The 25951-nt window shown below is 40.2% G+C and overlaps 1 long non-coding RNA gene across 1 annotated transcript in view; it reads left to right on the forward strand.

Annotated features, from left to right (window-relative positions):
- The first annotated feature begins 41 nt into the window (after positions 1-41).
- The window catches only part of LOC125399596 (uncharacterized), a 30250-nt gene continuing 4340 nt past the window's right edge, over positions 42-25951 (forward strand). Inside the window, exons 1-4 of the long non-coding RNA XR_014998263.2 lie at positions 42-364; positions 3391-4078; positions 4476-4573; positions 17716-17781. This is a non-coding gene — a long non-coding RNA (uncharacterized LOC125399596). The remainder of the gene's footprint in view (positions 365-3390; positions 4079-4475; positions 4574-17715; positions 17782-25951) is intronic.

Below are 25951 nucleotides of genomic sequence, written 5' to 3' on the forward strand. Positions count from 1 at the left end.
GATCCCCAAATGAACTAAGAGGGTTTTTTGTTTTGTTTTGTTTTGTTTTTTTTTTTACTAGGTTTTTACAAATTGTTTCTGTTTTCAGTGGAAGAGCGGACGTTCCAAAATGTCAAGTAGGATGTCCAAAGAATTCAAGTTGGTCTGGGTTGAAGCCCGAGTTCCCTTGCAGTTTACTGCCTCTAGGATCGGACAGATGTGGGCATGACATCAAGATCCTGGGCTATGAGACCAGGGCTGCCAGCCTTAGATGTCCGGGAAGAACGGTACAGAACGCCAAAGCTGGAAAACATTTTGAGTCTTAGAGTTCAAAGGAACCAGTTCCAGAAAAGAGGCTTCAGTTGACAGGAAACCTTCGCTCTTGGTAAATTCTCATGCTGCTCCGCTTTGGCTCTCTTGGCTGAAAACGGTAACTAGACCAACCCTCTGCTCTCTATTGTACAGCAGCAGTCGGGTATTGAGGGGGACTCCAGGATTCTGTGGTGTGAGGAATAACAGAATGCCCCAGGATGCTCCAGAATGCACAAACGAACCTAACATAAACATTAAACCTTATGCATTAGTTTGTTTAACCTATTCCTTCCACAGTGAGAGTATTTAGGGGAAATAATGACTGGATTTTGACAAATGGGAAGTCTAAACTGAGCCTAGGTTATTAGCCAAGCCCTGGCAGCAAGTGACAGGAATGTGGAAGCAGTAACATCCTGCTGTATGCCTCTGAGTTCTCCGGGAACTCCTTCACACCCCGCTATGTCCACCCTCACCCCAGCCTTCTCTCTCCACAGAACACTTTCCTTATCCAAAACAAAATGAGGACTCGATGGAGAGCTTTATTATGTCCATGACATAATTTGGTTAAATGATTGTTTCTTTGATCACATTATATTTGAAGAGTTTGGTCTTTTTTTTAAAAAAAATGGCATTTATTGTTGAATTGGAGCACAATCTCTGACTTGTACTCCACCACTTAAACACTCCTCCACCTGGCTACACCACGACCCCCAGCACCAGGGCTCAACGGCTCAGACTAGATGCTCTGAGGTTTCTGTTCCGAAAGTACCAGAAGACAGTGGCAGCCTGCACAGGCTCCTATTCAGTTATTGTAAATGAACCTCAAAGACCATCGCTCTGTATGCCATTGAGATTCCATGCTGTCCAGTATGTGGATAGGATTGTTCTCAGTGGAGAGAACCTGTCATCTAAGCTCAAGACATCACCCACCACTTATGCCAGTCAGTGGTCAGGGTGGAGCCCAGGATGAGGGTCCAGCAAAACCGTATACCTTTACCAGATTGGTAAGACTGTGTAATCATGATCCACATCAATAGAGACAAGCAGTTCTGTGTGGACTCAACGTCTTCTGTATCCCAGAGAATGCACAAGATAAAATATGTAAGATTTCAATGGAAGCTCAGTTTATGAATATCCTGAAGGATTAAAGATCTGGGTTATACATAACATCTGAGCAGTGTACACATATGTACTAGTGTGTTTTAAAGTGTCTTTAATGGGACTGTCTGCGCTCCCTGGGGATAAGAGACACATGATACTGCTGCTGTGGTTTGATGTCTGTTCTCCTGATGGAGGTGATGAACATCAGTTAGAGGTTAGTGACAACCAACATTTCTTCTCCCCTGCTGACTTCTCACACCTCCTGATTCCAGTCCTTGACCACTTTGCAATGGCAGATCCGAAAGATCTGTAGCGATGGGTGTTTCAGTAGATTGAGTACAGGAAGTGAGATGGGGAAGAGAGGGAGAGAGGGAGGTATAGTGATTTTCACATCTATTTTAATAAATAAAGCTTGCCTGAAAATCAGAACACAAAGCAGTCACACTAGTCAGCCATACAGGCCAGACAGTGGTGGTACACACCTTTAATCCCAGGAACCACACTAGGAAATCATAGAGGCTTGGTGGTGGTGGTGGTGGTGCATGCCCTTAATCCCAGCTCTAAAGAAAACTATAAATGGAATGACACCATTGTGTAAATGTACCACATTTTCCTCATCCTTCTGTTGAGGGGCATTTAGGTTGTTTCCAAGTTCTGGCTTGTAGAATGACGGGCCAGCTTCTTGGGATATCTGTCCTGCCCAGTACCCCACAACCGGCAAGCCACAAAGAAAAATCACACACAAGACTCCATTAGGTTATAAACTCATTGGCCCATTAGGTCAGGCTACTTATTAGCTCTTATAACTTATGTTACCCCATTATCCTTATCTACGTTAGCCTTATAGCTTGGTACCTTTTTCAGCTGGGCAAGTTACATGCTGCCTCTTCGGTGGTCTGCGCAGGAGTGGCTGAGGGCGCTTTCTCCTCCCTAGCCTTATCCTATTCTCATTGCCCCACCTCTACTTCCTGTCTGGTTGACCCGCCTATACTTCCTGCCTGGCCAATCAGCGTTTTAATAAAATACATGATTGACAGAGTACAGATAATTCTCCCGCACCACTGGCTATGACAAACAAAGCTGCTATGAACATCATTGAGCACATGTCCTTGTGGCACGATTGAACATCCTTTGGATATATACCCAAAAGTGGTATTGCTGGGTCTTGAGGAAGGTTGTTTCCTAATTTTCTGAGAAATTGCCACACTGCCATCCAAAGGAGCTGTGCCAGCTTGCACTCCCACCAGCAATGCAGGAGTGTTCACTTTACCCCCACAACCTCTCCAGCATAAGTTGTCATCAGTGGTTTTGATCTTGGCCATTCTTACAGGTATAAGATGAAACTCAAAATGGAGTACTACACAGCAGAAAAAAATAACGATATTTTGAATTTTGCAGGCAAATGGATGGAGATGGAAAATATCATTTTGAGTGAGGTATCCCAGACCCAGAAAGATAATTATCACACTGCATCCCACGTCAAAGCAAGTGCCAGTAGCACAGGGCCCTTCCCACGCCTGCCACACAAAGCACTGCAGCACAGCAACCTGACTCTTCACCAAACTTGATTTAGCCAGTCATTTACAGTTTGATTAAGGGGTGGAGCACCGTCATCAAATGGCCAATCTAGAACATGGATTCCTCCTTTTGCACCTGCAGCTTTATCATAGGTAGCACCAAACTTGAACCAAAGTTGTCACTCAGTACTTCTGAAGTTCCTGTGAACTCGTTGAGAGTAGGATTGGTGGAGTTGTGAGTTATCAGAAAGCACATGTTCTTGTAAGAGATCTCTACAGAGGCTGGATGTTCGTTAGGGCAAATAAAAAGTATGAGCACAAGTGTGAGTGTAGTAGAGAAAATGGGGTGGGGGAGCTTCAATAAATCTTGAAAATGTTTCTCAGCGGAAAACATTAAAAAGACCATAAAATGCCTATTATTGATCACTATGTTCTCTATTCAACTTGTTTACTCCTTACAAAACTTCTCTCTTCATCACAGGCAGAAGTGTTCAGAATCCACTTCAATCCAAATTCAACTACGGTCTCAAATGAATGCAGATGGATACTTACAGCCTCCAAAAAAAAAAAAAAATCCAACAACATACAAAATTTAAGCAGCCTTTAAATATATTAAGGCCCTAGTGAGACAAGTTAAAAGGGTAAAACATTTGCTTACTTGATGTTTCATTTTACTGGAGTCATAAAATAAATTTGCTTGCAAGTTAAAAAAAATGTCTACCACTTCTGAGGCCATTCTCAGAATCCAGAGTCTTCAAGGAAATGTTAGCTATGACACATGTATCCGCAGAGCTTACTTGTCAGCGAAAATGCTGTGCTGAGCCTGACAGAAGTCTGTACTCACACTAAGAATTACCATGAATGCACAAAGTATATTCCAACAAAAAAAGCTGGCGAGCTGGGGAACGGGCATTGAAGACCGAAGGAGGCTGGGACACTGAGGCCCCTCTCTCCGCTGTCACCATAGCAGCTCTGCAGCGGTGCATGTCCAAGAGTCCATCTTGCTGCTCTGCTGCCTGTGCATCCCAATACCGCCCCTGTCAGTTGGCATCGCCTCGCGCCCTTCCCAGCAGCCACTACTGCTCCAGCCTCTCCTAGATGGTCAACCGTTACTCCATGGACGATCACTCTGCCACCACCCTTGATTCTGTTCTTATGCTGCCAACTAGGTATCAGGTTTTTGGGATGATTTCAGAGTTTGTCTGGGTTCCATGGGTATTTTGTTCCTTGGTTTCTCTATTATCTATGTATTTTCGGGGTGTCGTGGGTGTGTGTTCCCAGTTTTTCTGATCTGCTTGACTTGTGTGTTAAAGGGGCAGGTGTGGGGGGATGCTTGCTGGTGTTAATCCACAGGAGGTGTGGACAGTGGGGAAGGAAAAGCTGCAGCTTGTGTTCTGTTGCAGTGCAAAGGGGGAGCCCGAGAACTGGACAGAGTGTAACAAACGAACAGCGCACTATTTTGGGTGCAGGGATTATAAGCACCTACCTGGTGGTCACCACTGCTCCTAGCTTCCCTCTGCCCCATGGACCACTCAGTGCACCTCTGATGTTCCTGCTCTGTTGTAGGTTATGGGAGACGGAGAAGAGCGGAGGATGATGTGGATCCCAGGTTCATGTGGGAGATGCTCTTCTCAGACCTCTGCCTTCGGGTTTCCAGCGCTCATGTGAGTCCATGATGCCTTTTGTGGTTGACTATGAAGTCGCTCCAGATGCCTGTGTGTGAACACTGGGTTCCCAGCTGGTGGCTCTGTTGGGGAGGTTATGGATCTTTTGAGAGATGGAACCTTGCTGAAGTCACTTGTCCTGAGATTGACGATTTTATTTTCGCAGTTGCTGATCCCGGTTTCTGTGTTCCCACTCCCTCTCCGCCCCAAGATATCTCAGTGTGAATGCAGTATGTTCAGCCAACTTCTTCCTACCATAATACTACCATTTTTTTCTGTAGCATGATTAATTAAAAACCCAGAGACAGACATTGTAGTTCAACCTGAAGATCAGAAAAGCACAGAAGCCATGGCACTAGAGAGCTCTTATCTCTATGAAACACCCAGACTGAAAGAGAGAGAGAGTTCATGTCTTTCCCGCCTTATATTCCTCTCTTGTACTGGGGTTAAAGGTGTGAACCACCACTGCCTGTCCTATGTGACTGACTAGTGTGGCTGTTTTGCATTCAGGCAAGCTTTATTTATTAAAATACGAATAAAACATCACTACATTTCCTCTTTTTGACTAAAATAAAAAAGAAGGCTATAACTAATATAAGAAAAACTATATACTAGAAGTACAATAAGTATATACAATATATACAGGCAATAAATACATCATCAATGTCTAGTCCATTTGCATTTGACAAATTATGAGAAAGTACTCCGTGTCTACCCTATCTTGTTGAGTCCAACGTCTTGTACCTAATTTACTGTCTATCATAAGAAAAGCTATAACTATACCTATCTTAACTTTAACTCACTCAGAGACCCAAGAAGAAATATTATTAACTGAGTAAGTAAGAAGTGCAAGCAAGCGATTTCCAAATTGTGAGAAATGACAGAAACGGCTCTCCCAACCCTGAGTTCCTCTGCAGCACAGGGCATCCATCTTCACCAAACAGACCTAGCATATCTGACAGATTTTTTTTGAAACGGAATATTCTGAAGGGCTGTCCCTCCTTGTCTTTATTTTGAATCCTGCTCGTCCAATTAGAACAGCATACTGTTAACAGTTGAGGCAAGGACGTTTTCTTGCCCAGTGGATTACTTTTGAAACAAAGAATGTAAACTCTATGTAGAGTTTCTGTGATAATGATTATCTTCTTTGAAGTAGATTGGTGCTGCCAGAAGCAGACATATCACATTGTCATAAAAAAGAGCTTATGTTCTTAAATATCTTAAGTGCTATATTCTATAATAATCTGAAGTATTTGAGGATAACTTGTCTACCAAAAATTTATCTTTGTTTGACCTTGAAAACATATCTAATATGAATATATGTTATATTATAACAAGTGACTAATTACTAACCTGAATTTCCTTATTAGTCTAAACAATTGGTAATAAAACATTCAAGGACTGGAAGTTTGCATTATATTTTTAAATGAGCTATATATGTATAATACCTTGAACAAGATTGGAAGCATATGAACAATATGTTTTAACAAAACTAATCTCAAATTTGTATCAATTTACAAAGTTTATATACAATATGCAAAAGTATATTCAAATGTAAAATGTCTAAAACTTGTAGTTGCTTTTTAAAAGTAGATTCAATAACCTAACTTCTTATCTTATGTTATCTATAGCCTCACATTTTCTTTCCAGAGTAGATTTAATAAACATCCCTTGAATATAATTTCCTTTGTTTAGCTTTTTCCTGACCATTACTAATAATAACTTGTAACCGACACTCCTAAACAATAATCAAAATACATATTGCATTGAATGACCAAAACCCATCCACTATTCCCCTTGGGAATGTGGGTGTCATATTCTTAAACTTACTTTCTACTTTTTGGGTTGATGGCATCTTTAGGGGATTCTGAAAAGAAGAAGTTTTGTTTAATTGTCAAGTTATGAGAAAGGTAACTTTAGTAATTGTTGTGCAGTCTATGCATAATGGAAAGTTCAGGATTTGTCTCAAGTTCTGGTTAGTCTGTTTGGATGATCATCTGAGCAAGCCACCTAAATCGTCCTAAGCAGTTTTTAGTCCAAGCCGTTATTTAAGTGGTGCTATAAGCTGAATCGCAATATATGATCCTGATGGAATTGTTGTGGGGCTTCATCTTCGTCCTGGAGACTTCCAAGATTACTGCAGGAAAATTTACTGTTCACTCTGAAAAATCTTAAATGTTATTCACATCAAAATGGAAAGACTAAACTTTTATTGAAATATATTAAAATAAAGGTAACATAGAGACAAAAATAAGTACAGGGAGAGTCAGAATTTTGAAAGCACAATTTTGATAACTTTAGTCCCTAGATTTTTATTTTCCTTCTGTCCCACATCAGGTGGTTCTTCTTATATGAGACAGAAACTCTGAATTTTTCTTTTAACAACATGCTTGGATTAGAGAAGGAGAGGCACAGTCCAAATCCAAAGTCAGCTTTGATTTTTAAGTGAGTTGGGACTATTGTTATACTTAGAAGAAAGGAGATATGTATTTTACGTACTGAGATATTAACCCGCTGAGAAAATTGGTATCATAAGCCAGATTTTTCTTTGCTAGTGATTATTTTTGGATAGCGAACCTTTCTTCTTTAGATGTCTAAGGTCTCTTGATGTCTCAAAGATGGGTATTTTTTTATATTCCTGCAAAAACAGGAAAAGAAACCTGCCCCAACCCTTGTGAGGTTTCCTTGTAGCTTGTAGGATTGTCAACTTTGTGGATGAGTTGTCATTTCTGTTTACCACGAATTTTCTCCTTTTGAAATTGAATCTGGATTGAATTTGATGGTATTCAAATTTTTTATTCTGTGGAAACAAGAGCAAAACCTGTTCTCCAACATAGCACATCTCCTGGTTTTATTCTGAGGGCAACACATCCTTGAAGTACACTGGCTGATTTAATTCAGAAGTTTTTTCTATTGTCCAATGTCCTTTTACAACTGTATTTCCTTGCTCATTAAGAAAATTCAAGGCTAATAAAGTTTTATGCAATCTATTTATAGGGGTGATTCATCATCCTTTTCTGCTTCTTTAACATACAATTTATAGTTTGATTTTTATCTTTCTATAAATGCCTGACCTGTTGGATTATTTGATATACTTGTAATATGCTTTATGTTATAATAAGCATAAAAGTGTTTTGTCTTCTTAGAGACATAGCTGAAGCATTGTCTGTTCTTATCTGTGCAGGTATACCTACAATGGCCATAACATCGAGTAAATGTGTGATTACTGTATCAGCCTTTTCTGAACCCAAAGTAGTTGCCCATTGAAAACCTTTATAGGTATCAATGGTGTGGTGTACATACTTTAATTTTCCAATTCCTACAAAATGGAACACATCCATGAGACAGATTTTATTTCTTTTTTTTTATTTTTATTTATTTTTTTTGAAAGTAATTTTATTAAATTATAAAGAGTTTCCATTTACGCCCCTCCTCCCAACGCCCTCCCACTCCCCCCCTCCCTCTTCTCCTCCCTCTTTGTCCCCAAGGGCAGTCAGGGTCTCCTGCCCTGTGGGAAGTCCAAGTTCCTCCCCCCTCCCTCCAGGTCCAGGAAGGTGAACATACAAACAGACTGGATCCCAAAAATCCAGTATATCCAGAGGAAACCAGTCCCAGTGTCATTGTCAATGGCTTCTCAGTAAGACTGCAGGCCAGCCACATTCAGAAAATCCGGCCACATTCAGAGAATCTGGTTGGATCACATGCTCGTTCAGTCACGGTCCATCTGGCCTTGGTAAACTCTCATTAGATCCGACCCCTTGTATCAGTGGGTGATAGTATCCCTCGCAGTCCATCGTCATTTTCTTCCTTCCATTTGGATCTTGGGGGGCTCAGTTCCGTGCTCCAATGCGGGCCTCCATCTGTATCGTCATCCAACGCCAGATGAGGGATCTATGGTGATAAGCAAAATATTCATCAGTATGGTCACGGGCCAAGGCCGGTTCAGGCACCCCCTCCTCTGTCCAGAGAACAATCTGGGGATCTCTCCTTGGACCTGGGATCCCATATATAATCAAGTTTCCTGTAAACTCTAATATGACTCCCTTAGTTGAAATATATTCTTCCCTGATCCCACATTCATCCTTCCTCCCTTCCCCCCATCCCGGTCAACAGAGCTTTCTCCATTCCTCCCCTACTCCCTTCTCTCTAACCCTCTCCCCTTCCAACAACCCTCCCACCCCCCCCCCATGCACCCAAGGTTACCTGGGACTCTTGACTATTTCCTACCTCCTGGCGGATAGCTAAAAAATCTTCATCAGGTTCGTCTTCTTATTTAGCTTCTCTAGGATCACGAATAATAGACTCAAAGACCTTTAACTATGGTTAGAATCCACTTATGAGTGAATACATACCATATTCCTCTTTTTGGGTCTGGCTTACCTCACTCAGTAAAGCGTTTTCTATGTCCATCCATTTGCATGCAAAATTCAAGATGTCATTATTTTTTACCGCTGAGTAAAACTCTAATGTGTATATGTTCCACACCTTCTTTAACCATTCTTCTATTGAGGGGCACCTAGGCTGTTTCCAGGTTCTGGCTATTACAAATAGTGCTGCTATGAACATAGTTGAACAAATGCTTTTGTAGTATGTTTGGGCATCTCTAGGGTATATTCCCAAGAGAGGAATTGCTGGGTCCTGAGGGAGGTTGACTCCCAGTTTCCTGAGAAACCGCCACACTGATTTCCAAAGTGGCTGCACAAGTTTGCATTCCCACCAACAATGGATGAGTGTTCCCCTCTCTCCACATCCTCTCCAGCATAGGCTATCATTGGTGTTTTTAACTTTAGCTATTCTGACAGGTGTAAGATGGTATCTCAAAGTGGTTTTGATTTGCATTTCCCTGATCGCTAAGGAGGTTGAGCATGACCTTAAGTGTCTTCTGGCCATTCGAAGTTCATCTGTTGTGAATTCTCTGTTCAGATCAGTACCCCATTTTTTAATTGGGTTAATTAGAGTTTTAGTGTCTAGTTTCTTGAGTTCTTCTCCCAGTCAGAAGGCAGCCTTTTTGTCTTACTGACAGTGTCCTTTGCTTTACAGAAGCTTCTCAGTTTCAGCAGGTCCCATTTATTCATTGTTTCTCTTATTGTCTGTGCTACTGGGGTCCTACTTAGGAAGTGGCCTCCTGTGCCTATATCTTGTAGACTACTTCCCACTTTCTCTTCTATCAGGTTCAAAGTGGACAGATTGATGTTGATGTCTTTAATCCATTTGGACTTGAGTTTGTGCATGGTGATAGATATGGATCTATTTTCATTCTTCTACAGGTTGACATCCAGTTATGCCAGCACCATTTGTTAAAGACGCTTTCCTTCTTCCATTGTATACCTTTAGCTCCCTTGTCAAAAATTAGGTGTTCATAGGTTTGAGGGTTAGTATCTGGGTCTTCTATTCGATTCCATAGGTCGACTTCTCTGTTCTTATGCCAATACCAAGCTGTTTTCAATACTGTAGCTCTGTAATAGAGTTTGAAGTCAGGGATAGTAATGCCTCCAGAAGTTTCTTTATTGTATAAGATTGTTTTGGCTATCCTGGGTTTTTTGTTTTTCCATATAAACTTGATTATTGCTCTCTCAAGGTCTGTGGGTGCTAGCCTGGGCAGCCTGCCTGCCTCTCCGGGAAGGGAGCACAGCCCTGCCCCCCTCAGCTTCTGCGGCAGGGTCTTCGGTGTTCCAAGGGACCCCTCCCCTCCCCCCACTGCTGCGGGCCCTTTGTCTCCTGAGTCCTGGGAAGACCAGCTAGCCCTGTTGCCCTGCTGAGCAGTTCTTCCCAGAGAGGGCTGAGGAGCTCTATCCAGAGAGTGCTGTGAAGTCCTACCCAGAGAGTGCTGAGGAGTTCTATCCAGAAAGTGCTGAGGAGTTTCATCCAGAGTGGGGGAGATGGGCAGGCGCCAATGCAAGAATTCCTCCAACAACCTGAAAGGCAACATGACATCGCCAGAATCCAGGGAGCTCAAAACTAGAAGAATTGAACACCCTACTCCAGAAGAAATAGAAGAAATCGACTCTAAGCGCTTCTTTATGAAAATAATAGAGGAACTTAAACAGGAGGTGAAAATCTGCCGTAAAGAAATGGAAGATAAGTATAACAAAAAAATTGAGGAAATGAGTAAAGAAATGGAAGAGAAATATACCAAAAAGTTTGAAGAAATGACTAAATCCGTAAATGAAATTCTGGGAAACCAAGAAAAAACAATCAAACAGGTAATAGAAACAGTTCAAGATTTGAAAACTGAAATGGAGTCAATGAAGAAATCACAAACCGAGGGCCGGCTGGCTATGGAAAATCTGGGTAAATGAACAGAGACTTCAGAAACAAGCTTAACCAATAGAATACAAGAGATAGAAGAGAGAATCTCAGACTCTGAGGACACCATAGAGAAATTAAACACTCTGTCCAAAGGAAACAGCAAATCCAACAAATTCTCATCACAAAACATTCAGGAACTGTGGGACACAATAAAAAAACCAAATCTAAGAATAATAGGAGTAGAAGAAGGAGAAGAATTGCATTTCAAAGATCCAGAAAATATACTCAACAAAATTATAGAAGAAAACTTTCCCATCCTAAAGAACGATATTCCTATGAAGGTTCAAGAAGCATACAGAACACCGAATAGACTGGATCAGAAAAAAACATCCCCTCGTCATATAATAATCAAAACACAAAGCATTCAGACTAAAGAAAGGATATTGAGAGCTGCAAAGGAAAAAGGTCAAGTAACTTATAAAGGTAAACCTATCAGACTTACACCAGACTTCTCGATGGAAACCATGAAAGCCAGAAGGTCCTGGATAGAGATACTGCAGAAACTAAGAGACAATGGATGCAAACCCAGACTACTTTACCCAGCCAAGCTATTGTTCACTATCAACGGAGAAAACAAAATATTCCAGGATAAAAACAAATTTAAACAATACGTAGCTACTAATCCAGCCTTACAGAGAATACTAGAAGGAAAATCACAACCCAAGGAATCCAACATTCCCAACACTGCCTACATTAACTCAGACATCTAGCGACCCTTCACAAGCACAACTCAAAGAAGGAAAACACATACACGCTACTACCCAAAAAAATGACCGGAGTCATCGATCACTGGTCATTAATATCACTTAATATCAATGGTCTCAACTCACCTATAAAGAGGCACAGACTTAGAGATTGGATACGAAAACAGGATCCAACATTCTGCTGTCTACAAGAAACACACCTCAACCACAAAGACAGACACCTACTCAGAGTAAAGGGTTGGGAAAAGGTTTTCCAAGCAAATGGACCTAAGAAACAAGCGGGTGTGGCCATTCTAATATCTAACAAAATAGACTTCAAACTAAAATCAATCAGAAGAGATGGAGATGGACATTTCATACTCATAACAGGAACAATTCATCAGGAAGAAGTCTCAATCTTGAATATCTATGCCCCTAATATAAAGGCACCCACATATGTAAAAGAAACTCTTCTAGAACTCAAGGCAGTCATCAAACCACACACACTAATAGTAGGAGACTTCAACACTCCTCTCTCACCAATGGACAGGTCAAACAGACAGAAACCTAACAGAGAAATAAGAGATTTACTGGAGGTACTGAATCAAATGGACTTAACAGACATCTATAGAACACTCCACCCAAATAGGAAAGAGTATACCTTCTTCTCTGCAGCTCATGGAACCTTCTCGAAAATTGACCACATACTTGGTAACAAAGCAAACTTCCACAGATACAAAAAAATATTAGTGACCACCTGTGTCTTGTCAGATCACCATGGATTAAAATTAGAATTCAACAACAATGGTACCCCCAGGAAGCCAACAAACTCATGGAAGTTGAACAGTCAACTACTAAATCACCCCTGGGTCAAGGAAGAAATAAAGAAAGAAATTAAAGTCTTCCTTGAATATAATGAAAACAAAGACACAACGTATTCAAACCTATGGGACACAATGAAAGCAGTGCTAAGAGGAAAGTTCATAGCACTAAGTGCCCACCTAAAGAAAACAGAGAAAGCACACATTGGAGACTTAACAACACACTTGAAAGCTCTAGAAAAAAAAGAAGCTGATTTACCCAGGAGGAGTAGAAGACTGGAAATAATCAAACTGAGGGCTGAAATCAACAAAATAGAAACACAGAAAACAATTCAAAGAATCAATGAAGCAAAAAGCTGGTTCTTGGAGAAAATTAACAAGATTGACAAACCCCTATCCAAACTAATCAAACGGCAGAGAGAGAACTTGCAAATTAATAGGATCAGAAATGAAAAGGGGGACATAACCACAGACACAGAGGAAATTCAGAGAATCATTAGATCTTACTACGAAAGTTTATATGCCACAAAGTTGGAAAATGTAAAAGAAATGGACATTTTTTTAGATAAGTACCATATACCAAAGTTGAACCAAGACCAGGTGAACAATCTAAATAGACCTGTTAGTCGTGAAGAACTAGAAGCTGTTATCAAAAATCTTCCTACCAAAAAAAGCCCAGGACCAGATGGTTTCAATGCAGATTTTATTTCTTTGAGTTCCGATTCGGTTAGCCCCTGCAGGCAGTGGTGTTTGGTTGTATAAAGAACAAGTCAGACCTCTTCTACAATTTTCTTTTCTGGTTGCCATGTGATGGAAAAAGCACTTTTGAAACATTTGACTTTGACATGATGTTGTTTTATGAAATTCTGAGACCTTCAGCACATTTCCAGTCAGTTGTTGATTGATTTCTGCATTACCTTGTACTAGAAAATCTCTGAGAGATTGCCTGTGGTTGTTCTATGTTTCTGTACAACCTAAATAGTCAGTGACTGTTTTTTAAGGTACCTTATAACATCCTTTCCAGAAATATGAGTTGGTTTAAGGTCCATTTCTGTGACTGCAGAATGTTAATGTGGGTATTCTGCTGTTGTAACAGATCATGATCCCATGGATTCACTGCTACATTAGCCACTTATGGCCTCAGCATTCCTCTCTGTCCTTCCTGCCCTATGCATTCAACCCATCTCAAGGTATGCTTTACCTGAGGTAGGGTTCTAATTCCTAGGATTTGGACATTTACCTCTTGAAGAAGCCCATGTGAACACCAAGATTCTGTGGTAATAATAGTCATATCTGAACCTGTGTCTAATAGTCCTTTAATTAAAATGTTACATATTTATACTATCACATTTGGCCTTTGATCATTCATAGAAGTTTGCCAAAATATATGTTTTCCAATTTCCCTTTGAATTTTTGATTCATCATCCATAGTTATTCTGTCATTAAGTGTATTTTTTTTTTACAAAAGGCATTGGATTTTCTAATTTTTCATGGGGAGATATCTCCTCCACAGTGACTGAGAATGACTGAACCACTTTTGTTCTGGTTGCCAGTGAGAGTTCCCACAAGGAGTCTCCTAATGATAGTGGGTTGCCTTGTATGGCTTACATTGATCTACATTCACTGGTCCATTGTTGGCCTTTTTGCATCTTCTCCATAACTCAGAAGGTTTCGGCCTTCTATTTGGGTCATTCCCAGAAGTTTTTCTAGGAATAGTGGCTACAATTTCTTCTCAGATGGCCTATTCTACTACAATTAAAATATTTGGTATTTTGATGTCTCTTCATACCTTTTCAAATTGTCTCTCCTACCCTCAATGTTAGAGCCAAAGTACTCAACGTTGACTATGTGTAGAGTCGATTTCTCCATTGGTGGTGTTCTGATATTTAAGGGCCCTATTATCTTTTTACAATCTAAATTATCATTTTTGAAAACCAGAAATTCAATGAGTACTCATTTAATATCTGAATCTGCTACCCCTATTTGTACAGTTTTAGTTAATATTTGCAAAAAGACAATGAATTGTTTTCTTGGAACTTGTATAGATTTAGTATATATTCAATTATTTTTCACTGGTTATTGACTCCTGTCACAAGCATTCAAGGCTGCTGTACGACAAAGGGACAAATTGTGTGCAGTGTATAGAGCTTGACTATCTGGATCTGCATAGTGGCCTTCACCAAGGATTTGATCTTGGGAGATCTCGAAACCTCTGAATCTACCTTGATGTTCAAGATCCTTAGCTTCCTCTCTCTAGTAACTCTTCCATTGTAGCTGTGGACTATGGTTGAATACAGCTGAGACTAACTGAAGCCAGTCTTGTCGAGTAACTTATTTCTTGAAGCCCATGTCTTTTCAACTGCCTTACATATGGTGAATGTATGCCAGAAGATACTACTGATTACTTAATGTCTTTTAGATCTTTCATACATATAGGGTCGTATTTACATTCTATATATCCTTTTGAGTATTCACTATTTGCTGATTTTTCAGAAATAATAAGAGGTTAAGTAGCTAAAACACTTGATAAATCATGTCTGACTCTGAAAGGTACTGGCAATGTTAAGCCTTTTATTTCTTTTTCAAGCCCTCTAACATATTCATAAAGCCTATTGTGAAGTCATTGTCTTGTGCTTCAGCTGTATTGCATTTCTCAGAGTCTGCTGTGGTAAGGATGCTGGTCTATAGTGGAGACATATTGTCCTAGCTGTTCCTGATTTATTTTACACTGATGTTTAGGTATCTGGGTCTCAGGTGATTGAACTTCAAGTTCTGATATCTGGCCATGTTTTTGCTAAACTAGTGCAGTGTTCCATGGTTTCTGTTGTTTCTTCTGCTAGAAACCTTATAGGGAATGCCTCTGAGATCATGCCGGGGTAGCCACTGGCAGTTCCAGGCAGAATGGTAGAGGGAAGGAGGGGTGTGAAATTCTCAGGGATGAAAATACTGGAGTCTTCACTAACTTTATCCTGATCTATGCTTGTGATATGTGCTATAAAGGTCTCGACACCATGTTCCCAGGCATTTTCTAGATTCTGTTTTATAGGCTGGAAGAGGTGGTCATTAGTTGAAAGTGGTGAAAGGACACAGGAAGTCTAGATGGTCCTTCCACCATTCTATGTATCTGCTTATGAATAGTCTTTCATAAATAAAATAAATTTTCATAAATAAAAAAGAAAATCCCAGATGGTTGCTACAATCTGCAGCCATTACATCCTGTTACTAAATCAGAACACTGCACCAAGACACTTACAGAGCTTTTCGTTCCTTAGATGTTCAACTCAGTCATTTTCCTGTCCCTCTTTCACCTGTTTTACCACCAATAGGTGAGTTGCTTCTGGTAATGGCATCATAAAGGAGATTAACTTGGATTCCTTAGAGAAGATCTAGTTTTTCTTGCAAAAATGCTCATGGATTCTAGTAAGAATTCCTGTGGCTGGGTATGGAGCCTGCAGCTCTGAGTTTGGCATGTGACAAAAGGCTAGTGTCTTTGACTAGAAAGCAGTCATAGGAGCTGGGGGTGACATAGCTGGACCACAGAGTATTTTCAGTCTATGTGCCCATGACTGTCATTAACACACAGGCAAATTTCTATGCAAAATTGTAGTCAAAATCAGACTATTTTTTTTCTTTTAAAAGTTTGTGTATTTTACTTTTTGTTTATCAGTGTTTTACTGGATGTGTGTCTGGAGACATGGCTCACTGGTTAAGAGCACTACGTGCTCTTCCAAAGGTCCTGAGTTCAATTCCCAGCAGCCACATGGTGGCTCACAACCATCTGTAATGAGATATTGTGCCCTCTTGAGGACGAGACCTGGTCAGTGGCCATCATCAACTTAGACCATTAAACCCAATATGGACCAGTTCAACAGAACCACCTTATATGGGCTGACCATGCATGCTTCAACATTGCCAGGGCATAAATGTTATTTATTCATTCATATATGTGTACCATGTTTGAAGTCCCCAAATAGGTCAGAATAGGGAGTTGGAGGCCCTGGAGTTGATGAGTCAACATGTGGGTGCTGGGAACTGAACCCAAGTCCTCTCAGTTACAGCCAGTACATTGTGCCATCTCTCTTGCCACCAAATTCACAGTATTTGTAGATGGTCCATACGCTTTAGAGTTTTCCCCACACATACAAGATTCCAGGGAGTCTCTTAGAATCATGAGGTAGAGGTTCCTTTATATACTTGCCTTAAGGCAATTCAGTCTTTTCCAGACTGGCAGACAGCTCTGTAGGTAATGCAATTGCCTTGCAAGAAATCAGAGGACCTGAATTCAAACCAGTCGAACTCATGTAAAGCTGGACACTGTAGGGTGTGCCTATAATTTTAGGGATTCTTTTGTGAGAAAGGGAGGGGTGGAGACAGGAAACTCTTCAGAAACTCCAGGCTCAGCTAATTTACAGAAGCACACAACAAAGAGACCCTGGATTAAGCAATGTGTAAAGTGAGTGACTTTCCACAATGTGGAAAGGTGCCCTATGATCTTCTTATGAGCACTGTGACACACTTGCACCCCTCCCCTGCATACACATGCCTTTTCCAGTGAGCATAGACACACATACAAACACACACACACACACACACACACACACACACACACACACACACACACGGTTGATGGAACCAGAGGGTCAGCAACTGAGGTTGTCTTTTGGTTTACACATACAATGGCACATGAGAACCTGCACATACACACAAGCACACAAACAACTATATACATGAACATGCACAAACATGTGCATATACACAGGAGGTCTGTTGGTAAGGACACTATCTTCTCTTCCAGAGGACCCTAGGTTGGATCTCAGATCCCATGTTGGTCCGTTCATACCTGCACACACATCCTCTACTTCTGAAGTTCGCAATACTCATTTCTGGGAAAGGCTCAGCAAAGGTTGTTCCAAGAACTGTCCTAACTAATTCCAAGGTCGAAGAGCTGTATTCATAAAAACACTAGCATATATTAATTTAGGTATTTAAAAAAGATTTACTTACTAATATATTTTATGTATATGTATGCTTTTTATGCATATATATCAGCACACCAGAAGAGGGTATTAAACAGTTGTGAGCAATCCTGTGGGTGCTGGGAACTGAACTCAGGGCATTAAGAAGAGCAGCAATTACTTTTAACCTCTGAGTCATATCTCGATTCCTAAAACTAGCATTTAATTAGAGTCATAAGAATCACTTGTCAATATATGTACAGCTTATATTCATTTCTAATATGTGTCACTACATAACTGAATTCACAAGGCAGCTTTCTAATAAAGAGTGCCCAGGAATCTGTATTTCAAAATACTTATTCTCTCTTTTGCAGTTTTAGACTCAACAGAAACCAGAGAGAGACAGAAGAACAATGCTGAAACACAAAACCTGAAGACAGGTGAGCAGAAATAATCTTGAGTAAAATAGCTCTGGGCAATTGCTTAGAGCTCCAGTTGTTCCCACTTGATCATATAGGGAGGGCGAGGATGGGGGACTCGGAGTTTATTTCCCAGCAGTCTTCATGACAGCCTTAGAAGGCCACAGGCTGAGGGATGGAGGAGGAGGGAGTCAACTGGAAGAGAAGCTGAACAGCTGGAATAGGAGTTCAGAAGCTTCTGGATTTTCTTGTTAACTTTTGAGCAGCAGTGGGGGAGGGGAACAAACACCTGCACTTGCCATGCTGGACTGGAGAGAAATTCCAAGTTCACCTTCAGGCACATCCAGGAAGTCATGGCCCCTGCTGGCCTCCTCTCCTTCTCCTATCCTTACTTTTTATCTCTCTCCAGATTTCTCTTATTTATTCCCCCTGCCTCCAGTCCTACTCTATCCTTTCTCCTGCCTAACTATTGGCCATTCAGCTCTTTTTAGAGCAATCAAGTAATTCAGACAGGCAAAGTAATCAGCTTCACGGAGTTAAACAAATGCAACTTAAAAGAATGCAGCACATCTTTGCATCATTAAACAAATGTTCCTCAACATAAACAAATGTAACCCATCTTAAAATAATATTCTATGACTAGATCCCAGATCTCTTGCTTCAGTAAGACAAAGATATTCACAGTGTACTTCAGTTTGTAGGAATGCAGCGCATTGGCTAAAGCCAAATAAGCAGTAGACATTTTTGACAACGCCCAGAGCATTCCAGCAAGCCCCATTATGCACCAGGGCTCTAAATGCTTTCTGATTTGAATGGAGGAACTCCAGCAGCCATATGCAAAGACAGTCAATGTGAACTACCTAGGACAGAGAGCACCTGAGGAAACAAGCTTCACAGGGAACAGAAGCCAGGAGCAAATCCAGTCCTGGAAGCCAACCCAGTCCCAGAACATAGGCAGATCAGGATAGAGGCAGTAACCAGATCCAGTGTCAGCAATCTCCACCAGAACAGGTACAACTTCAATCCAGGGACTTCTACAGGAGGGAATCCAAACCAGGATTTATAGAAACAGATGAACCCCAGCAACCTATGCCAAAGTAGGCCTGAGATTGCAAACTCCAGGGGAGTAGAGCAAAGCACAGGAGTGCTGAGCTATCTCCAGGAACAGGAGTAACCAATGGGGCAACTAGAACTGTGACACTGTCTGTACCGGGGGGAACAACCATCTGAGGTTTGGATTCACTGGCACCTAGAAGATTATTCAACAGAATCTCAGACAGCCTTAACCAACCCTATCAGAGAAAAAGATGAGTAGAAAAGGCAAGATCACAGGCTACACCACAAAGAGCAACACAACACCAGTAAAACCTAAAGACCCTACAACAGCAAGGCCTGAACAACCAAATATGGATGAATAGGAAGAAAATGAACTAAAAAATAGCTTCAAGACAATGTTTGAAATTCTTAAAGATGAAATGAGAAATTGCCTTAAAAAATTGAAAAAAAAAGACCAACAAAAATTCGGAAGATATCAGTAAATCACTTAAAGAAAGCCAAGAAAAAGAAATCAAACCTATAAAAGAAACTATCCAGAACTTGAAAACTAAAATAGAAACAAAGAAAACACAAGCTGAAGGAATTATAGAAACAGAAATCATGAACCACAAACGCAAGCATGAACAGCACAATGTAAGAAATGAAAGAGTGAATCTCAAGTGTTAAAGATACAATAGAGGAAATAGACTCTTCAGTTAAAGAAAACATTAAATCTAGCAAAAGTTTAACCCAAAATATCCATGAAATATGAAACACCATGAAAAGATATTGAAGGAGGAGAAAGAGTTCAACTCAAAGGCACAGAAAATTTATTTAACAAAATCATAGAAGAACACTTTCCCTACCTAAAGAAAGAAATGCATATGAAGATGCAAGAAGCTTACAAACACCAAATAGACTGATCCAAAAAAGGTCCTCTTGCCACAGAATAATCAAAACACTAAACATAGAGAGTAAAGAAAGAATATTAAGAGCTGAGAAGGAAAAAGACCAAGTAACATATAAAGGTAGACCTATCAGAATGACACCTGACTTCTAATTGGAGACAATGAAAGCCAGAAGGTTATGGTCAAGCATTATGCAGACATTAGAAGACCACGGATACCAGCCCAGACTAATATACCCAGCAAAACTTTCACTCACCATAGAAGGACAAAACAAGATATTCAATGATTAAACTAGATTTCACCAATATCTAGCCAGAAACCCAGGCCCACAAAATACTAGAAGGAAAACTCCAACCCAAGGAAGATGGCTACACCAACAAAAACACAGACAATTGGTGATCTCATTACAGCAAATCCCAAAGAAGAATAAATACACAAATTTACTTCACCAACAATGAAAACTATATTAACAGGAGATAGAAATCACTGGTCATTAGTATCCCTTAATGTAAATGAACTCAACTCACTTATAAAAAGGCACAGGCTAACAGATAGGATAAGAAAACAGAATCCATCCTTCTGCTGTATACAAGAAACTCATCTCAACCTCAAAGACAGACATTGTCTCACAGTAAAGGGTTGGTAAAATATATAGCAATCAAATGGACCTAAGAAACAAGAAGGTGTAGCTATCCTAATATCTAACAAAACAGACTTCAAGCTAAAATCAGTCAAAAGAGACAAAGAAGGTCAGTTATTTCATATTAATCACAGGAAAAATCAATCAAGAAGAAATTTTAATATGGAACATCTGTGTCCCAAATACAAGGGCACACTCATATATCAAAGAAACACTTCTAAAGCTTAAATCATACATTCAACCTCACACGCTAAGAGAAGTAGACTTCAACACTCTTCTCTGACCATTGGACAGGTCAATCAGACAAAAAATGAAGAGAGAAATAAGAGAACTAACAGATGTTATGACTGAAATGGGCTTAAGAGACATCTATAGAATATTCCATCCAAACAGAAAAGAATATACCTTCTTCTCAGCACCTCATGGAACCTTCTCAAAAACTGACCACATACTAGGTAACAAAGCAAACCTCAGCAAATACAAAAAAAAAATAGAATAACACAATGTACCTCTTCAGATCACCATGGTTTAGAACTAGAAGTCAACAGCAATACTAATTCCAAGTGCACAAGTACATGGAAATTAAACAATGCTCACGTGAATCATCAATGGGTCAAGGAAGAAATAAAGGGGGAAATCAAAGATTTTCTAAAATTCAGTGAAAATGATGACATGACATACCCAATTTATGAGACACAATGAAAGCAGTGTTAAGAGGCAAGTTCATCACAATAAATGCCTACATAAAGAAGCTGGAAAAATCCCACACTAGTGAAGTAACAGACCATTTGAAAACTTTAGAACAAAAAGAAGCAAATTCACCTAAGAGAACTAAAAGGCAGGAAATAATCAAGTAGAGAGTTGAAATCAACAAAATAGAAACAAAGAAAACAATACAAAGAATCAATGAGACAAAGAGTTGGTGTGTAACACCCAAATCTGTGTTACCCTTCTCGGTTATGGTCGCGTGCCTCCATACCTTACGAGTTTGGGCAAAGGCCTGGAGATTGAACAAAGACACAAGAGAGCAGAGTCATTTAACAAATGATCACCAAATGCCACTTTATTTAGCTTAATGCAAGGCTAATATACCTTGGCCCCAGTAAAGGAATTCTCTCCCAGCCAGAGAGGAAACTGGCAACATAGGGAACCTGGCGCCATATGGGACCTGGTGCCATAGGTTTACCTTCCCAGGCAGGGGGTTGGGGGCTAGAAGCAGCTACAACAGCTGGTAGAAAACTTGGCACCCTGTAGAAATTCTCCTGGGAAGGTGGGAAATTACCATACCAAAGATAAAACAAATCCCTACAGCTAAATCACCAGGCTATGGCAGAGTGAGCACAGGAGCAAAGAGGATGCTAGCTGGGTGGCCAGAAGCATCCTAGAAATTTGCCCCAAGGAGGAAGGAGAGACCAGGACCCTACATTGGTGCCTCGAGAAAATCAACAAAATAGACAAACCTTTATCCAAACTCACCAAAAGGCAGAGAGAGAATATCCAAATTAACAAAATCAGAAATGAAAATGGGTACATAACAACAGTCATGGAAGAAATACAAAGGATCATATTTTGAAAACCTGTACTCCACAAAATTGGAAAACTTAAAGGAAATGGACAACTTTCTGGATAAATATCACTTACCTAAATTAAATCAAGACCAGATAAGAAAATTAAACAGACCTATAACTGCTGAAGAAATAGAAACAGTCATCAAAATTTCCCAACCAAAATAGCCCAGGACCAGATGGTTTCAGCCCAGAATTTTATAAGACTTTCAAAGAAGAACTTATACCAATACTCCTCAAATTATTCCACACAATAGAACCAGAAGGAACATTGTCAAACTCTTTTTATGACGCTACAATTATCCTGATACCTAAACCACAGAAAGACATTACTAAGAAAGAGAGTTGCATACCAATTTCACTCATGAACATTGATGCAAAATTACTAAATAAATTACTGGAAAATTGAATCCAAGAACACATCAGAACCATCATACACCATGATCAAGGAGGCTTCATCCAACAGATGGAGAAATGGTTTAACATACAAAAATCTCTCAATGTAATCCACCATATAAGCAAACTGAAAAATAAAATCCACATGATTGTCTCATTAGATGCTGAAAAAGCTTTCAACAAAATACAACATCCCTTCATGATGAAGGTCTTAGAGAGAGCATACCTAAACATAATTAAGGCAATATACAGAAAGCCAAAAGACAACATCAAATTAAAGGGAGAAAAACTCCCAGCGATTGCACTGAAATCGGGTCAAGGTTGTTCACTCTCTCCATATCTATTCAATATAATTCTTGAGGTCCTAGCTAGAGCAATAAGACACCAAAGGGAGATTAAGTGGATGCAAATTGGAAAAGTAAAAGTCAAACTCTCACTGTTTGCTGATGATATGATAGTAAACTACCAAGAAATAGTAACTTCTACAAAGGAATTTCTACAACTCATAAACACTTTCAGCAATGTATCAGGGTACAAGATTAACTCAAAAAAAATCAGTAGACCTTCTGTACACTGATGACAAAAGGACTGGGGAAGAAATCAGAGAATCAACACTATTCACAATAGCCACAAATAGAATAAAATATCTCAGAGTAACTCTAACCAAACAAGTGGAAGACTTGTATGACAAGAACTTTAAATCTATGAAGAACAAAATTGAAGAAGACACCAGAAAATGGAAAGATCTCCTATTCTTTGGGTAGGCAGAATTAACAAATTCTGCAATCTTACCAAAAGCAATCTATAGATTCAACATAATGCCTATCAAAATCCCAGTAAAATTCTTCAAAGACCTTGAAAGATTGGTGCTCAACTTCATATGGAAAAGCAAAAAACCCAGGAGAGCCAAAACAATATTGTTCAATAAAAGAAATTCTGGGGCTGGAGAGATGGCTCAGAGGATAAGAGCATTGCCTGTTCTTCCCAAGGTCCTGAGTTCAATTCCCAGCAGGCACATGGTGGCTCACAATCATCTGTGGTGAAGTCTGGTGCCCTCTTCTGGTCTATAGGCACACATATAGACAGAATATTGTATATATAATAAATAAATAAATACTTAAAAATAATTTCACCATCTATACACTTAAAAAAAAGAAGAAATTCTGGATTCTTAACAATCATTGACTTTAAACTCTACTACAAAGCTACACTACTGAAAACAGCCTGGTATTGACTTTAGGACAGACAAGAGGACCAATGGAACCAAACAGAACACCTGGATATCAATCCACACATTTTTGATCACCTGAGCTTTGATAAAGACACAAAAAATATCAAATGCACAAAAGAAAGCATATTTAACAAGTGGTGCTGGCATTACTGGATATCAACATGTAGAAGAATGAAAATAGAACCCTATCTATTACCATGCACAAAACTCAAGTCCAAATGGATTGAAGACCTCAACATAAAGACAGCCACAGAAAACTTTATAGAAGAGAAAGTGGGGAGTACACTTGAACGCATTTGCACAGGGAACTACTTCCTAAATAGAACCCCAGCAGCACAGACACTGAGAGAAACAATTAATAAATGGAACCTCCTGAAACTGAAAATCTTCTGTAATGCAAAAGACATGGTCAACAAGACAAAACGACAGCCTACAGAATGGGAAAAGATCTTCATTAACCCCACATCAGACAGAGGTCTGATCTCCAAAATATACAAAGAACTCAAGAAATTGGACACCAAAAGATCACATAATCCAATAAGTATAGACCTAAACAGAGAACTCTCAACAGAGGAATCTAAGATGGCTGAAAGACACTTAACGAAAAGTTCAAAATCCTTAGTCATCAGAGAAATGCAAATCAAAACAACTCTGAGATTCCATTTTACACCTGTAAGAATGGCCAAGATCAAAAACACTAATGAAAACTTATGCTGGAGAGGTTATGGGGAAAAGGGAACACTTCTGCATTGCTGGGAGAAATGCAGGCTGGCACAACCCCTTTGGATGTGAGTGTGGCAATTTCTCATAAAATTAGGAAACAACCTTCCTCAAGACCCAGTCATACCACTTTGGGGTATATATCCAAAGGATGTTCAATCGCGCCACAAGGACATGTGCACAACGATGTTCATAGCAGCTTTGTTTGTCATAGCCAGAACCTGGAAACAACCTAAATGCCCCTCAACCAAAGAATGGATAAGGAAAATGTGGTACATTTACACAATGGAGTACTACACCTTGAAATTTTTCAGGAAAATGGATGGAGCTAGAAAACGTTATTTTGAGTGAGGTAACTCAGACACAAAAAGGCAATTATCACATGTACCCACTCATAGGTGGTTTTTAAACATAAAGCAAAGAAAGCCAGCCTACAAATCACAATCCCAGAGAACTTAGACATCAATGCGGACACTAAGAGAGACTTATATAGATCTATTCTACATGGAATGTAGAAAAAGACAGGATCTCCTGCGTAAATTGGGAGCATGGGGACCTTGTGGGAGGATTGAAGGGGGAGGGGAAAGGTAGGGAGGGGAGCAGAGATAAATGTAGAGCTCAATAAATATTAATAAAATCAAAAAGGAAAAAAAAGAAGATACTTCAAATAATAATGGAGAAAAAAGAGCCAACGTGAGCCAGTTGTCTTCCTCTTGATCAGTTTCTTCAGACACAGGAGTCCATTGCTGTGGACACACTAACAATAGCAATAGGTGGAATTTTGTGAGGAGCATGGTTCTCTTTGTAATAGAAGGATTAGAATTCCATAACAGAGACAGGGCCACTTCCAAAGACCCCACCAGAGTCTCCATTTTCAGGCATGAGGGGAGCTTACATAAATCAGCACATTCCCATGGCCTGAGCAACTTAGTCTAGGTCAAAGGCAGCCCTTCTTCTCAGCAGGGGCGCCTCTGCTGCACCTCTTAGTAAATGACACCACTCTCTGCATCACTCCAGCTTGGGAAGTACATTGGAAGTCTTTGTACTCCCATGTTCTGACCCTAATGCTATGGTGTTTGAAGGGTGTGTGTGTGTGTGTGTGTGTGTGTGTGTGTGTGTGTGTGTGCCTGTATGTGTGTGTATGCATATCTGTGTGTGTGCATGCGTGTGTGTACACACGTGTTTGTGCTTTCACACATGGCAGGAGCACTTCTTATTTTTCTCCTTGCTGTGACAAAATGCCATAGGGAGAAACCTGAGGAAGGAGGTTTGGTTCAGCTCACAGTTCAAATCTGCAGTTAAATCGATTCGAGTAACAAATATTTAAAATGGACGAGAGGCTTATTCCACAGCAGACAAGAGCTTCAGTCAGATGGTCACATTGCATCTGTTGTTAGAGTCAGAGACATGGATGCTGGTCCTCCAATCTCCTCTCCTTTAGACTCAGCTCAGGTCTCCAGCTCATGGACTGCTGCCACAGACATTTACAGTGGGTTTATACCTGTCAGTCAACCCAATATAGAACTCCCTCACAAGCACACCCAGCGGCTTGTCCACCAGGTGATTCTAAAGGAGATAAACCAGGTAGGTCAAGGAACCCTGGCTTATTTCTCATTCCCTTGCCACCTTATTTTTGAGACAGGGTCTCATTGATTTGTCTAGACTGGCTGGCTGGCTGGTTGGTGAGCTGCAGGGA

This window comes from Myodes glareolus, chromosome 18, assembly GCF_982192425.1.
Source record: "Myodes glareolus chromosome 18, mMyoGla1.1, whole genome shotgun sequence".
Classification (NCBI taxonomy): Eukaryota; Metazoa; Chordata; class Mammalia; order Rodentia; family Cricetidae; genus Myodes; species Myodes glareolus.